The sequence below is a fragment of the Neodiprion pinetum genome, chromosome 5 (genome assembly GCF_021155775.2).
Source record: "Neodiprion pinetum isolate iyNeoPine1 chromosome 5, iyNeoPine1.2, whole genome shotgun sequence".
NCBI classification, from domain to species: domain Eukaryota; kingdom Metazoa; phylum Arthropoda; class Insecta; order Hymenoptera; family Diprionidae; genus Neodiprion; species Neodiprion pinetum.
The window spans coordinates 21,528,871-21,546,637 of NC_060236.1; the positions used below are offsets into that span (position 1 = coordinate 21,528,871).

At 38.9% G+C, this 17,767-nt stretch overlaps 1 protein-coding gene across 1 annotated transcript in view; it reads right to left on the reverse strand.

The window, feature by feature from the left end:
• Positions 1-14,579, reverse strand: part of LOC124218815 (inactive dipeptidyl peptidase 10) — a 39,836-nt gene extending 25,257 nt beyond the window's left edge. The window contains exon 1 of the mRNA XM_046625649.2: positions 14,471-14,579. The gene's annotated coding sequence lies outside the window, so the exon portion shown is untranslated. The remainder of the gene's footprint in view (positions 1-14,470) is intronic.
• Between the last annotated feature and the right edge of the window lie 3,188 nt (positions 14,580-17,767).

The window sequence follows — 17,767 nt, forward strand, 5'->3', positions numbered from 1 at the left end:
TCCCTGACTTCCCGGGAGCTCTTCGTCCGGTTTCCCCTAGCCGGCGTGGCCTTCGCTCGGCGGGCCGGGAGACGCATGGTGTCTCGTCGCGTCCCACCGCTGTCACCACTTTTCTCGATCTCTGCGGGCGCAGCTGCAGGGCGTCATTGAATATTCCGATTGAAGAGCGGAAGTCGGATTCGGGCCGCGGAAGAACCGGCAGCTTTTAGCCGATGGTAGGAGGCGGCCGCGGGACTCGGCGATTCAATATTCCGGGGTCCAGGGTCGAGGCGAGGGCTGAATTGGCTCCGGGTCACTTTATATTCCCTTTTCGTCATCTGCATATCGACGAGGTTCGCTCACCGCCTGCCTCCGATATCATCTTTTCACACCCGACCTCCGATTCTCCAGGTCTTTTCGTGATTCCGGGAATCATGCTACAATTACATCAGCGGGGCTCGCGCCTTGCGCTTTGGGGAAACGCTGAAATCGTTCATCCAACTTTTAGTCGGCACGGTGTTGCCCTTGAAGCTCTCTAAATTATTCATTCCTGACTCAAAGCACTAAACTTTCGACATATACCTGCCTCGACACTCCGGTTCAGAAGAACTGAACTCGTTGGGTCGAGGTGTGTGGTTTTCCTTAAAAAATGCCATCCAAAGATTTTGGAATTTAATTTAAAACAGCAAATTTTACAGATCAATCTTTTTTAATTTTCATTTTTCTCTCTATTCCCAGTTCGATTCACCGAATTCGATTCATCTCCGCCCTCTGAAAGAGTTATTCGCTTTGTTGAGCAATCTCCTTCTATTGGGCACCGAACCGAGTTCAATTTGAACAAGGACACCCCGGATCGAACGATGAGATTCCACGTCTTCTATGCTCAACGAAAAAAGAACCTGGCAGCCCTCTGACGATATGCAGCCTGTGAAAAATCGGGTCCAAGAATCGCCGTAGTGCTTTCATGAATTTCTCATTTTTCTCTTCATATGCATAAACGCGATTCTCGCAGAATTTCGTGAACCAAATTTCAGGTTCAGGGCGAAAAGTTAAAACTGGAGATCGGGAAACGCTTTCGGGGAATATAGAGCTTGCAGGGTGGACAAGATGCACTTGCATCGCTCCTCGAGATCTGAAAAGACTCATCGATCGTTCTCCGGACGCTTTCGGCTTGGCACCGGATTTTCACGTCTGAACGAGCGACGGCTGGTGCTCTTGTATCCGGTCGACTTGTGCTTTATACGCTTCGTCGTTCCAGCGCTTCTTAACCTCTAGAATTCCCGCGTCCCGACTGAGATGCCCCCGGGTTATCCGGCCGAGAATGAATGAGGATATCTGGGTCCAATGTGGATGCTGGTCCGGCTGTAAACGGGGCAAAAAGTCCGCTAAGATTGGGGGAAAAATTGAACGTGAGAATGGAAGCCGGGCGTTAGGATCGCGCGAGGTTAAAGGTGAAAGAGAGAGAGAGAAAGATAAGGGCGCGAAATTAGCTGAATTTTATAAACGGCAATTCAGATTTAAGCCACTTCAGTTTTCACCCCTCCTTTCCTGCAACAGCTCGGCGTGAGCAGCGCAGCAGCCAATTTGAAACCTTCTTCAATCCGCAAACTCCTTGTCAACGGCTCGACGCGATTCGAGTGGGCCCACTATAACCTTCAGGTACCTCGATCGGCGCTCCTAACTACCTCGAAATGTTGACAGGGATTTTTTTCTTTCTTTTTTCAATTCCCCTCTCTCTCTCTCATCCCATTAAAAGACCCTCTCCGGAGTCAAGAGGTGAGGGTACGGTGAAAAGGACGACGTAAAATGTTTGACAAGCCCCTTTTATCATATCACCTGTGTATCAATACATCCCAGCTAATCTCGGAAACGGTAAACGTAGGAAAAAAATTTCTTCCTCTTCCGCTTCTGAGATCAAAGGAAGAGGAAAAAAATTAATAAGAAAATCGACACTCAGATACATGCATCGGTACACCAATATCATATTATTGTAACTAATTTCCTGCGAGAGTCTTGCGGAATCAGTTCTTTGCTCTGATTAAATTACCTGCGCGTTACGGCTCCTGGATTTTTTTTTCCTCTTCTTTTTATTTCCCTCATTTCTCTTTCTCTTCGTTTTTCCTCGGGTTAAGTTTCCATGGAATGAGATGATACGAAACGTGGAAAAGCCAAGGAAAGACCGACCTCGCAGAGCCGACTCTCTGAGTATTTGCCTGGATTTGCATACCTCAATATCGTTTCCCCGCACCGCATTCACGCATTTCCATTCATAATACACGTGACGTACCTTCGAATGGTGAAAGAAAAGGATCGAGTAGAAAAAGAAATTTGAAATTTGACCGACTTTAACTTTCACATTAATTAATCAATATCCGTCGTTAACGGAAAAAGTCAAAGCTTTTTTGAGAACTGATCCACTCCATATAAAATTTCTCAAATGATTTCTGTACTTGTATTTAATATTTTTAATACAATCAAATATATAACATATAAGATAATTTACATACTGAGAAAAGCTAGCTTCTTTAAAAAATGAGATTCAGAGCTTTGACGAGGTCCCAAGATTGAACTATGCTGAATTGATACTTCGCTACGCATTGGACATTTTTTGTCGACCATTGAAGTAATCGAATACCGAAAAGAATTCAATGGCGGTGAAATCTGGAAATTGGAATTATCGTGATCTCAAGCTTTAATGGAAGGTGAAAATCGAGCGAAAAAGTGTTTGATGAATGGTTTATACTACTTTATACGAAAATTTATCTCGGCATCGATTAACAGATAATGCAAAATTGTGAATTTTAGACTCCCTGTCTCGAAATATCTGATATCTCGTCTATCGCATCGTTGACATACCCACAGTAATGATCGTAAGTAAGGGTCAAGTTATGCGGAACGAGTTATATGCATCCTAATACATATCCACAGAAAAAAAGTAGCTACAGAATATGAAAAAGAAAAGAACAGTAAAGCAGAGAAAAAAGTTCCTCGTACTTTTGCCAGTCCGTGTTTTAACATAACGCACTGCGGGGCCAGTTCGTGTTGGGCGTTTCAGTTTCTCTAGGCAAAAGAGAGAGGAAAAGAAAATGAGAGAGAGAGAGAGGGTGTAAGGTATATATATATGTATAGTGCAGGGCGTGCGGGTCACGTTGACTCTTATTCAAATGAGGACCGTTAAAACAAGCCTGGCCTGTAATTAGCCCTCGGGCGTCGCGACGCTGACTCCCCCCCCCCCCCCCCCCCCCCCCTCTCTCTCTCTCTCTGTCTCTCGCTCTCGCGCCGCATGTGTAGCCCCAGCTACGCAACCGGCCTGTAGTAAAAACCATGCGAACTTGAGTCTTGCAACGAAAGCCAAGGAAGAGCTGTAAAGGCAGTGAATTAAGGGCGAAATGAGAAAATATCTGCGGAGCCGGAGGGACGCCTAAATTAAAGTAGCAGCGGCGGCGGCAGAAGCGGCCAAGAGTCACGCTGGGTTTGAGGGTCGGCCGCAACGCGTTCTCTTTCTCAACTACCGCAAAGCCAACCCTCACCCTCCTCCTCGCGGCCTTACAACCCCCGCGTAGCGTCTCGTCGCGTCGACTTGCAGAAGACTTGTGAAATAACTTTACCGCCTTGCAATTAAAATTTTCTAGGAGGCTTAAGCAGCTCGATGTTCACCTTCACAGCTCATTTCCCGCATATTTACACACACACACACACACATACGCACACGACGTCCTTCTGACCCTTTATCACCTCGCGAATTTCAACCACGAATTTTTAACATCCCTTTAAGTTTTTCTCACGTATCAACTGCTATTCAAATTTGGGCCTTAACATATTTATCTGCTTGTCTTTCCAACTTTTTGCCCCCCTAGACTGTTCAATTCTTCTTGGAGAGGGATTGATAACACTGACAATTAGTTTGCATTTCGCGAGAGTTTCAAAATTTGAAAAACTTCACTTGTGGTATCGATGAAAAATTTCTTAAAACCGAATTTATCGTTCGAAAATCGAGTGAAGGTTTACAATATATGGAGATTTTTTGAAAAGAGAATATGCACCGTGAATATTTAATTTTCCAACAAGGTTTTTATCTGACCACATAGCCCTCACTATGGCAAACCTTTCGATTCGTCGTGACATTCGAAATTCGTGAAGCTTAAGCTTTCGAAGTGAGAAATGTTTCCGCAAATATATGTGTACATCCATTTTGATTCTTTCATAGGATGTCTCGTGCATTCGATGCTGAAAATGAAACGCAACTGGACGTTTTTCAGATAACCAAATGGACTTTTTTCGAGCCTTCACGACTGTCAAATTCTAACTCAATATTGAATTATTCCCGACTTCTTTTATTGCTACGTGGTTCTAAGAATCATCTCGAGCCACCAGAATCCTTGAAATTTTGAAGATTGACCCACTTCCAAAATTATAAGTTTCAACAAAATACGAATGTTTCTTCAAGCTCCAAGCATTTCAACGAATTTTCGGAAACGTCTCAAACATTTTTCTCTTGAAAATCACACATGTCCGAACAATTTCAGAGCTTCTTTTTCAGTTTTCGCGATTCCGTTTCCATCCGAACTTGCATTCCACAATTTACCGAAACTCTAAAAGGCATTTTGACTTAAGCCCCGACGCAAACGTCAAAGTGGTTCTGGATTTTTGAGGAGCTGAGCTGGCTGGTGTTATTAATAATTCAAGTTTGGATGTTGAAGAAGCGTATCCTGCAGCAAGGATATCTCCGGGATCATCTGTGATACTGGATCTCGAAACGAGAACGACGTGCGCGACCGAGTTTTGCAGATGTTCATCGGCTGTACGGGGCGCCATAATTTATGCCCCCTTCGTGCCGGGGGCCCCAAAGGGTAAACGAGCTTGCGGGGTCGTCCTGAACCTAGGCCATCGTCCAGGGTGTTGTAATTAGTGGACGACACCGGGCTCTCCCAAAACGGGACGCTATGCTCTTCATCTCGGAGTTAGTGGAGACATTCTCCAGCTGACCCGGACGTCCGGTCACCTCGCAAATTCTCCTCTGTGACGAAAATTCCGGCGTTGAGATAGCAGAGCGAAGTGTGTACCAATCCATGCGAAAAACTGAATTTCGTACGCAGCTTGCAAGCTTCTTTTCCGGAATCTCAGCGGCTTCCTTGAACCTCGAAACATGACTTGTAAGGTTGAATTCAGCAGAAAGACCGAGATTCGTTCAGGAACAGCACGGGACTTTGGAAACGAATTGTTTGGAAGCTTTCGAGTTTTTTCGAGTTTTCTATACGGCAATTTTAATTATTTTTTGCTGTCACGATTTCGCGTATCCACGCATTGACAAAGTCGTAAAAATGTCAAAATTCTAATCACTCCGCAAAATCCGAAGCTTTCAAATTCATTTCCCGGGAAGTAAAGTTTTTATTCGTGATTCAACCGCAACTGAACACGCGGATGTGTAACATGAAGTTTACTACTTCACAAGCGAAGCTTTGAATTTTCTTGTACTTCGTATCTCTTCGTTCCGTTCTTCATATTCGTACATATCGTTCAATAAATTCCAATTTTTTTCTCTGACCTCATGATGACTTCAACGCTTAATAAGTATGATAGAATGATATCTTTGAGGAAAATATTTAAAAATTGTACATACATTTTTCTCATTCGTAAATAAAATTGATTAATTTCGTTATTGAGCACATTCCACGAATTCAGTGTTTGCTTCTTGAATGTGAAATCGAGTAACGTCAGGAGCGGCAAGTAAAAACTCGCAAGCTCGAAGATTTTGATCCCTGATCTGAAATTAGAGGAAGCAAAGAAACTGATATCGTCTTCTAATTGGCAGGGTTAGGTAGAGCCTAGTCTATAATACGTATATCCATGGGTACGTAGTATTACACACGTAGTATGTATGTATGTATCCATTTATATACGTACATGGTCGTTGGTTTCACCCCCAGAGAATCTCGTCGCAGAGGGTAATGGGTGTTCCTTCTCTGATTCCGTGTCAAATTATACGTATACCTACAGTCTTGTAAGATATACCCACCTATATACATGCGTCATATATATGTATATATATATACATATAACGTGCAGCTACTTATTGCGGAGACGCCGCTAAAACTACACTCCGCACCCTGTGTTCCATCCCCTCTCTGCACCACTAAAACTTACAATCAACGCAATTAACGTCGCGTTCAAATTACTCGTTTATACTATTACCCCGGTATAGGCATAATAACCATTCTGATAATAATTATTATCACTATTTCGTGAAGCAACGTTAACAGAGAACGAACCGGAATCAAAATTGAAAATGAAAAATGAATGTAAGTAACAAAAAACATCGAGTCGAGTAACTGGTACATTTTTGCCTTTTTTCTAAAAGCTTCATCAAAATTCTCAGTATTATCTTATTTCAACAATTCTTTTACAGGTTTCAGAATTATGTGGAAAAGTTCTAAGGTTTTAAAATTTTCTTATAATATGGAAAATAAAAAAATTTAATGTTTTCTTATATCCTCAATGTTTTTTACTCAATGAACGTTGAATCCAATAAATTTATCCACATATCTTCTCAACTGCAATATATTTGATCCATGATAGAACTTGATCGGAGAAATAAGATTTATTCATAAATAATCGAACAAATCAAAAAGTGAAAATAGATACTAAGAAATGAAAGAAAAGTTTTTCACCCTGATTAAATCCAGGTCTGAAATTATCTGACGAAGAATTTTTCCCCCTGAGTTTCTTCTCTTTCTCAATTTTTTTTTTTTCTCTCTGTCCCTCACTGAGAAAATAAATTTTTCTTTCAATTTCCTCAAACTGCGCTGACGCCACGCCGCGTCTAAATTCGTTACTACTTAGCAAATGTTGCCGTTGAAATAGCTTGAGTATGGGCCGGGGACGGGATTCGTCGACGTCGCGGTGCACGTGCCGCCTGAACGACCAAGCATCGTTATAAGGGATCAGGGACGAGTTTTTGGAGAGGGGTGTTGTAGGGACGAAGGGGGCTTATCGATCCCTGGCATCCGACTTGTTCAGTTTCAGTCTCTTCCCTGCTCTCTCTTTTTTCTCTATCTTCATCCCCGTCCCTCACTGCGAAACTCTTTTGCGCACAGTTTCAACATCACCCCCCCTTTCCTCCCTTCGGTTTCTCGTGATTCTTCCTCTCATCCTTTTTCGCTTCTTTTCTTCACAATAAAATCATTACTGTGTGTTAGATTGATCCTTAATCTAGGTTCGAAGAAATTTTCACCCTTCGACCCTTAAATCTGTTCAAAATCGATGAAAAATAATACTTCCAAATTTTTAAGCCCTTGCATCAATCAGAACTCGTGTGGGAAGCAGTTTGAATTTTTCCTATTTAGGGTTGATTCCCAAGCATGAAAAATTTTCATATCGGGAAATTCGAATGGCTTTTAGTGAAAAATTTATACGGTTGACAACTAAAGATTTTTTTTCGCCTCACCATCTTATATTGCGATGAAAATAATACTCAAAAATGACGAGAAAAAGAAAATATTTAGTCACGAAGTATTTATATTTCCTGATACACAATAAAAATTTCAATTCCGTGGATGAAGGGGGTTAGAATTTCAGACACATTATTTTTGAATGATTTGGAACAAGTTTGAAGATATAACTTGGGTGAAAATATATCCAATAAGAGGACATTCGATTACTGATACATTTTTTTCGACTGATTTCTGAGCAGCAAACTGCGATTCTTCTCGAAAAGCGTTTGGAAGTGCATCGGGCTTGCCAAACTCTGGTTACCTACTTAAAATAATAACGACGTTTCGACGTCGTTCGAGACGACTGAGAATGCAGAGTCGGTCAGACACAATGCATTTTCAACCGCGGCAAACATCCGCGAGTGCGTCATTGCAGGACGCTGGGCATATTTGTCTGATTCTTACCCTCTCTCATACTCTTTTTGGCTGTCGTTAGCCGGCGGTTATCTATTTCCTATAGATGTATTCCTGTTATACATTCTGTCGCCTCGCCTTCCACAGATCCACGGCTACATTTTAAGCAAAAGAACCCATTTAAATGCACTCTTGCGGTTACAGCACCCATTTTCTATTTGGTGCGATGGCGGCTATATGAAAATGATTTAAAATCAAATTGGGGACGATTTTGTGCGCAATTATTCAAACAAGAGGTGTAAGTCACAACCTCAATGCAAGGTAAAGAGGATGTAAGCATTTGTTAATCCAGAGCAAGAAGAACAATAGCAGGAAAATGATAAGAAATGAAATCATTCTTCATCGGTAAATTTCTTCACGTCTACAGAAAAATGGAAATTTAGTCACTCAGAAAGAATTTGTCGTCGTGACCGGTACGATTCAAGTTCCGCTGCATCCGTTCGGCTTCGACAGGCATTAACGTCCTTGAATCGCTGCCAAAATGTACGAAGAAATAGGAAAAGTGTAAGAGGAAAAACAAAAACTGAGAGAAAAAAAAAGAACACAAACAAAACGGAGAAGACGTCGGAACAGGAAACCGTTTCCACAAAAGCTTATAGTATGGCCGCGCAATAACGATGTGTGGATGCTGTTGAGAAGACAAAGAGAAAAAAAATATAAATAAAAGAAAAACATAAGGAAAAAAAACAAAGGAACAAATCCCAATTCTATCTTAGGATTTACGTTTACTGCGGGTGTAGATGTATAGACATTCCTCTTTGTATATAACGTACATGTACGTACAAAACTGTAACTGATGTCGAACCGTTCGGAAATATTTCTATATTATATTGAATCGTCAAAATTAATTTTTTATAGAAATTTCACTGAAATTCGTGTGTTTTTTGGAATATTGATTGCACCCGATTTCACATTTCGTAGTTTATTTACCTCATATATTAATATACGCCAATATTATATGCATAACTTGATTTTCACTCTTGTGCTAATTTAGAACCAACGATACCAAATTTGATATGGAATGAAAAAATTTCTATTCGAAGTTCAATTTGCTGACGTGATTAGAAATTCGAATTATGTACAGGATGAAGATACATTCATGAGAGTCTAATTTTTTTTTTAATAAATGCATAACACCAAAAACTAATAATCGATAATACCCACAATTTCTAATATTTAATACGAACCTCGATGCAAGCTTTGAACAAATTGAGGCGTTTGTCTGACTGCCGAGCGCCGCGGAACTGCGGTGCTGACGACGAACGGCTTTTTCTACTAACAAGGAAGGTATCTCAGGTCAATCTCTCCGATTGGATTTCTTTTGTAATATGTTACATTAGACTAAAAACTAAGCGACACGAATTTTTTGTGTCTGCCATTAAACACTTTAAAGGGGGTGAAACCACTCTCCAAAATACGGCATAGCGAGGGGCGATTTTGCAGTAGTATATATATTTTTTTTTTTTTACTTAAGAAAATTGCATTTTTCTTTTCTCGTTATGAGAAAAATTTTCCAGTAGGATTAGTTGATAAATGTTGTGTTCTTGTGGATGAAACTGCCAAATCGCCCGTCGACATGCTTTACTTTGGAGGGTCGTTTCACCCCCTTAAACTGTTTCATGGCAGATAAGAAAAAATAAATACGCGTCGCTTTGTTTTTAGTCTACTGTAACAAATTAGAAAAGAAATCAAATCGGAGAGATCGACCCGAGATACCTTCCTTATAAGTTCTGCATTCGCGCTGTTTATACGGCTCTGCGTGTCTGACTTAATCGGCTCACATCACTTGCGCTTGCGCCGCCGCCAGTGTGGGTTCTCATTGCTCGCCTAGCGCTTCATGGCCAAGTCTCGGCTTAATTTATTCCACTATTGGCGCGTCTGACTAATTCCGGATCCTCTACTGATGCCTCGCACGCTAAACGAGGCTTGCACATTCATTCGAATTTACGCGGTGAATTTGAATATGGGGAATTTATGTTTTTATAAGCATATTGGATCAGCTTTTGATTATCCTAATTTGATTATTTCGAAAATCAAGTACAAGCAATCAAAATGTTTATGTTAAAATATTCATTGACGGTTCGGGTTGGGAAAAAATTAGTTTGGGAATAAATATTAGTGGTAAATATAAGGTGGACAGTGTTGAGTAAGAACATCAATCGCAGGTGTAAAAATTTAGCGTTTCTCATAAAATTGGTATAAAAATAATAAGTCTCAAATTCGATTTAACAAAAAACTATTCCTAAGCTATAAATAATCGCAAACAACAAAGTAAGACAAAATAAATTCATAATAATACGTACAGTTCATCTTATTTATGAATTATACATATTAATATCGATTATACATTAATTTTTTTAATTACTTTTCTTATAATACCAATTGTTCTCGTTTGCTTTATTTCTTTTCTTCTTGGTCTTCTTGTTGAACCTTTTGTTCCAAGTTTCAATTCTACGTGTGTTTCACAGTTTTCTTTAGCATTATTCCAAAATGTCCTTCGTTTTCTTTCATTCTGTCTCCGCGCCCAGAGATTTACACAACTGTGGATAAAATACCAACTGCAAGTTAGTGCAATTAATCGAACGTGACTCACTTTATTGTACATCAAATTCAAATACTAATCATTTTGCAAAATTGCATGAATGATTGGTATACATCTGCTTTTTTTTTTGTATTTGTTCCATTCTCATCCCGAAGGAACCGAGTGGTTAGAAATTATTGATGTTATACATTATCGTGAACACATTACACACACATTCTTCACCAAGCCTACGTGTATGTAATGCGTCAAACGAGCGAACTGTTCCTTGCCTATTCCCGCCCACCCTTGTTCTGATCGTCATCCTCATCCTCCCTTTCCATTCCCATTCCGCAATAACCACGCAGAGTTCACAACAATGCCAGATAGTGACGCAGAGTCAGGGTCGATGTACCTCGGCCACGCCGACGAATATGCGCGACTGGCGCAGAAGTACGGGGCCAGCATTGGGCCACCCCTATTATACATATTACATGTAGATAATACGTATGTAACGGTGTACATCTGAACATGCGTACCACGTTGGATCTAGCGTGCTTACTCGCTGCTTGGAATTATGCGGAATTTCGACTTTTGGGTAAGCGAAATATCGTCATTATCGTCGTTCTTATCATTACCATTGTAATTACAATCCTTTTCGTAGATGGACAGAGCAGAGTTGTTGAACAAAAGTAAGGGAATGAATAAATCAAAACGAAAAGGATTTAGGAAATTAGTTTTGTAATACGATGCAACGCAAATATCCGCACTGTACGTCGTTTGGTCTTATATATAGGTATGCATAATCTATTTACCCAGCTCTATATGCCTCGGATATATACTTGAATGTGTGTAAATAAAGCCGAGGGAAACGTGATGGGATATTACGTGAACAGCCGCATACCGTTCACCGCATTCACACGCGTGTTACGTATCTTGTATATGCATATACACACACGTATAATGTATACCGCAAAAGCGTTTTGCGCGTTATATTATTATATTCATGCATATTTTATGCCATACGATGCACCATTTTTCAGACAGAGTATTACGATTTATGCTTGTCTATCTGTCTGTGGCTGTTATATAGAGGCATTTTACGACGGTGTCAAACTGTGATATTATATTATTGGAGTTTGGGATGCTTGTGCAATATCGACTTTGGGATTCTAGGGATATTGTAATAAACGCTGTAAAAACTCGATACTGAAAAATTAAAGTTGGCAACTTGAACTCGCGTAAATTGAGTTAGATTTTGTTCGAGGAATCTATGCTTACGTGAATGTGAACAGAAAATTGTGAAATCTGTAAGCTCGAGTAGAGAAAGTTTTGCAATTAAGAGTAACCTCGAAAGGGTCTCAGCCCCAAGTCCTGTTGTTTGTCATACAATCTCACGCACGAACAGAATCGTTCATAAATTATCAAAATTTAAAAAAACTATCAAATTACGTTACGATATTGAATATTTCTGATGCCCGGGATTTTGGACTTCGAATTCGGGAGCTTAGACATTTTCACCTTTCCAAGGACAGGTCGTTATAGTTGGATTTAACTCCATCGGGTTCAATCGTACCTCTTGAACCTTCGGTTCACCAATTTATTATTATTGTTATTTTCTTTTTCTGCTTGATACCTCTTTAAACCATAACAATCATCGATTCCTTTTACCAAAGAGAAACGGAAAGTGGTATATAATGAGAGCATTAAAATTTTGTTTGTTACTTATACTTACAGGATTGAAAGTTTTGTCGTTTTTCGATTCACGACGTATAATATGTACTTAGCGTCTAACGTTCCAGATCAAGAGGGACGGGACAAAATTAACCGACCGTGAAAATGAGATTACCAATTTTGTTTTTGACTTTTTTCTTATTTCTCTACTTAGGTACTTCTTGTGTCTCGGCTGTTTTTCTTTACCCCAATCCCATGTCGAAGATCGCTTCTGATCGGTATACCAATATCGTCATTCTGAACCGACTGCGCCATACATGTTGACGCAGTTTATTCGCTGTCGAGATAAATAAAAATTTTGAACTTAATCATGTCACGTTTCTTTGAGACTAAAATACTTTCGATGGTTTGCCTAGCTTTTAGGCTTGCCGAACCTTTTTAATGCTTTACGGGTTTCCAATTTTTTCTACCATCAGTCAATTGTATTTCTTTGAAGGGGGTGAAAAAGTAAAATAGCCACATGATAAATCGATTACAATACAGAATGCTTAGAAAGGCAAAAATCTACAATTCATAGAAATTTAAGATGTATAATGGTAAAATTTACGAAGCCGAATTGTAAAATCAGCCGAATTTCAACATTTTTCTACATTTCTATATTTATTCTTAGGATTCTGTATTTTGGTTTCTATGTTTTTACCCACATTTTTGTATTTTTCCGGACTTCTACATAATGGTGACCGTTATTTTGATAATTTGGGAATTTTTTCAATTTTACCCCAGAAATATGTTCATGTTATCGAAAAAAATGTCCTACCAAATCTGAACGTTTCCGGGTAATTTTAAATGCAGAATATATTGAAATTTACGATGTTCTTTGATTAATATTATTTATCATAAATTAAAATAGATTATAAAAGTATATTGATGCTTGAAAACAATGTTTATACTTCCAAATAAATGTAAGGACAAAAAAATTTGGAACAAGTGATGACACTCAATAAAACCGTAAAAATCATGGCTTTGTGAAATATAAGAGATCTTTTAGTTTCAATGTATCATTTATGTGATATATTATATTAATTTGATATAATGTTTTTATTGCAACGTACTCAAGAAAATAACATTGAACTCAAATGAAAGGGTAAAAAGGGGCGAGAGGTGGAAGGTCCTAAGGAACAATAGCCAATGATTGTAGTTTTGTTCACTATTTTGAATTATTTTGAGTTACCAAATGAATATTTGATATTACTGTGACAGTAATTACAAGGAAAGTCGGAATGTCGGGAACAATGACCGACCTGAAAAATGACTTTTAAAAGCAATGGTTGGTGCTTGTTTCTTAGGGGGCTCAATTTACCCCATCCCCCTATCACCGTTTTTGTCGTTATATTTGAATTCGACGTTATTTCCTACGATACGTTATGATAAAAACATTATATCAAATTATTATAATGAAGTGCATAAATAATACGTTGAATCTCGAAGCTCTCCTATATTTCACAAATCATAATTTTTACGTTTTAATCGAGTGTCGTTTTCTATGAAATACGTGCGGTCATTCGAAATATTATTATTCCTAAGTCTAATTGGAAGTATAAACATTGTTCCCAAGCTTCAAATTAATTTTCTCAACCCATTTCAATTTATGATTGAATAAAAAATAATGAATAAACATCGAAAATTTTTATGTATTTTACACATCAAATTTCAATCACTTGGTGATGCGTGTTAATATTATTCAGAAATATTCATATTTGGCAGGAATTTTTTTTGTATAATATAAACATATTTCTGGGGTAAGATTAAAGAAAATTGTTAAATGACCAAAATGATGAACACCATATTCTACATTCATTTCTACGATTTTTGTAATACTATGTTTCAACATTTGTATCCCTCGACTTTCTGCATTTGAAGATTCTACCAAATATATATGTATTTATAAAGCTTTTCTGAACTTTAGATTGTGTGGCCATTCTACTTTTCGACTTTCACCCGTTCTTTTTTTTCAAGTCACTGTTGTAGTTATTTGGGTGATGGTAAATATGCGGAGAGACTGTAAAACAGAAGGGTAAAAATATCGAGTTTTCAAAGGAATGACAGTTTTTACATATTCATGGACAGGTCAAAGTAAAGAACGATTCTAGATTTTGGCTTTCTAAGACAGTTCGATTTTTCTACATAACAGACTGCTTTCACATTTTCGCTTTTTTTACTTCGAATTGTCTACATTCTGACTTATCGACATCACGACGACTTTCTGCATTTTCACAATTCACGGAGTAAATTCTCGCATCTCAGAATATCCTCTATTCCGATGTTTCCAATTTTTGTACCGTTTTTTCCCCTCGCCAATAAAAATTCAATACACCCGGGGGAGACGAGGTCTTACCTTATAGGTGGTAGGTTAGTATTTTCGAGTAACGGGGAACCGGGGGTAGCGCAAGAATCCTGGGGGGCTCAAAGCAAGCTCGCCCGGGCGGCATGGCTCCTCCGCCACCTCCCCCTCTTCCACCCCCGCCTCCTCCTTCTCCTTCGCGCCTCCCCCTCGTCGCTGCCGCCTCCGCCTCTGCGTCCTCACCCCCCTTCGCCTCCTCTTCCAGCGGTCGCTGGCTGCCGTAGTATCCTTTGATCCTGATGTAATACAATTTATTTCCCTCTCGCGTGTATGTGCTATACAGGTATATACGTATAGACGTATACCAAAGTGTGTAACGGTATTTTTACCTTTTTTCAAATTTATTTCTTATTTTTTTTAATCTATTCAATTCGCATTATTTTCTTTATACTCTTTCGCGAGTATCTTCCAAGTCGTTTATTGTTAGTTAATAGCCACGCGATTTCTTACCGCTGGTAATAATTTCTCACTTGCGATTATTTTAGTTTTTTCTTTTTCACTGCACTGTTCGTAGGCTTACAGATTTTATTAAATAATTAAACGTGGTTTAAATAGGATTAACAAACGATGAAACGATCGGAAGCAAAAATATAAGAGACAAGAAAATTAAAGAATAAACACTGTAAACTGAAACTAAGGATGAGACAACTGAGTGAAAAATAAAAAAAAAATTGTATCAAAAAGACCGTTCGCACTCGAACGCTTGATATCACGTATTAAACACGTACATATGTACCAATATGTATCAGGCGGTATGAATGCATAAAAATTATTTGCCGTGCTTTCAAATATCATCAACGTGTGTATTTATTTATTTTGTTCGATTACTTTTACCTCCATGATATTACGATTTTGATTTTCTCAAATTTCATTCGCTGTTATTGTCTTATCATAATATATTCATAAGTAAATGTATATAGTGTCGCGTTGTATTATTATGACTACTTTTATTGTTATATTCAACGAAATTATAGAATTTATTTTCCATCTAATATTCTGACAACAATATTGAACAACCCTGCGATTCCTTTTGCAAATTAATAAAATTCACGCACTTCATATACATGTTTTTTTCTCTTTATATGAGAATGATTTTTTTTCTTCAATTCTATACGTCTCACCCCGTTTCACCCCTACAGCTCACGTTATCACTATTTTTTCTCTTATACGTACTAGTTAAATTTCAATCTCTTCCCCTTAACAATTGTCGATTTTGTCATTCATCGTTTAACGCATTTCTATATTTATTTATTTTTCTCGTTTTACTTCGTTTCCTTTACTTATTTATTATTATTATTTGTGGTTTTTTTCTTATTTATATTCTCTGTTTCACTTATATACAATAACGGAGCACGTTTGTTTGGAGGCGTTTTTTTCTTAGTTTCGTTTTTCATGTTCTTCTTTCATTTCTTTGTGTTTTTTTTTTTTTTTCGTTTTCGTTTTTTTTTTTTTTAACGATTTTAATCCTTTTCCATTACTCTTGTCACTGCATTATCATTCTCTTATTCCGGGGGCGCAGGACATCTCGGCCCGGCCACTGCGCCGGCACTGAGCCTCCGCCGCAGCTTCAGGCCGCTCTTTCAACCCCTCCCCCCCCTCAACCCAAATCCCTCACAGCCTCCTCCTCTCACTCACTCCCTCAACCCCTGCCCTTCTCGACAGTTAGCTGTATATACAAGCTAAAACCAACGCTGTAATATTCGGGCTCCCCGATCTGCAAGGATCACTCTTTTTTCTTCTACCACCGCCCCCCACCCCCTATCGTTTTCTTCTCACCTCACGTTCTATTTTTCAATCTCTTTTTCTTTTTCTCAAAAAGCATATCGCCGTTATCACACTTTACAACTCTTCGACTCCCTGCCCCATATTTTTTTCCTGTTATCAATCGAGCGTTTTAATCCCTGAAACAATTAGACCGTCGGAAAAGCCACGAGTAGATTATTCTTTGACATTTCTGATTGACTTAGATGTAAAGATGAACAAATAGATAATAGATAGATAAATGGAGCCCTAATTTTTCTTTCTTTTGTCGTTTAAAAATCGGTATTTCGAGCTTTTTGTAATGATGGTACGTACACAACGTCTCTCTTGATTATAAAAACATTCATTTCACCCATCGGTTATAAATCATCCTCAGATACGTTATCGGGATTATTTTTTTTTTTTTTGCCGGCTTAAGCAATCAAGACACTTTTGATCGATCATGATTGAAAATTGAGAATTCTTCCTGGCAACAAGAAATCACCGACGTGGTTATAAAAAAGTTTTTTTCATTTTTTTTTTTTTTTTTTACAAACATCAAATTCATACGGAGTATCGATAAAAATTGATATTAAATTTTGAAACGGAGGCCTTATCATGCCGCAGAAACTAAGGCTCTGAGCTTTCGACGCGCGGATGATTAATCTCGTCCATACGAAGTAGAAAAATAATCTTGAAATCATCGGTATTGAAAAATTGATCGAGCTTCAATTCGTTATACAAATTATTCACTGTGTTAAATGTTGTAGTGTACGTGTGTAATTTTCGTTTCTAGCGTCTATTATGGAAACCATTTTCGAACCTCATGTAAAGACGCGTGTGGCGCGGGGCGCGTAGCGTCTAGGCTCGACCCTTTGCAACGTCGACGACAAGGGATGAAAAGACGGGAACCATGATCGGAGGAAAAGAGATGCTCAGCGAGGGTAGCGAGGAGGCGGACGGCCGCCTGCGGAGAGATTGCTAGGTATGTACATGTGAAAATGCGTGCACAAACATATATATATGTGTATATATATATAATACTTACATACATACATATGTACAATGTCTACGTGTGCCTATGTATGCGTTACATCGCGCAGCCGCGTGTCGTGCCAAAAATTCGTTACGGTTCCGTCGTGCAGGCATCGTTATATCATCAGTTCACAGAGAGAAGTTTTATGTACACCCGCAAGTATGCCGAATTCTGTATTTCCTCTCTTCCTGTTTTTCCTTTCCTTCATTTTTCGCAAAGGAAAACAACGAGATCGGAAACTGCAAGGATTGCCTCGCGTTCCGGGTGATAATTAACGAAATTACAAAGGGTTCGATTCGTGAGCGATCTTTGGTTGGACATGTTATTGCGTAGTTAGACGTGAAAAGGTGGACTCACGTTGAAGATCTTTCTTTCGTTTTTTTACCTGCAGCCAGTTCGTATGACAGATTAGCAAATTGTACATACGTGGATAAAAACAGAGAGAGAGAGAGAGAGAGAGAGAGAGAGAGATAGAGAGAGAGAGAGAGAGAGAGAGAGAGAGAGAGAGAGAGAGA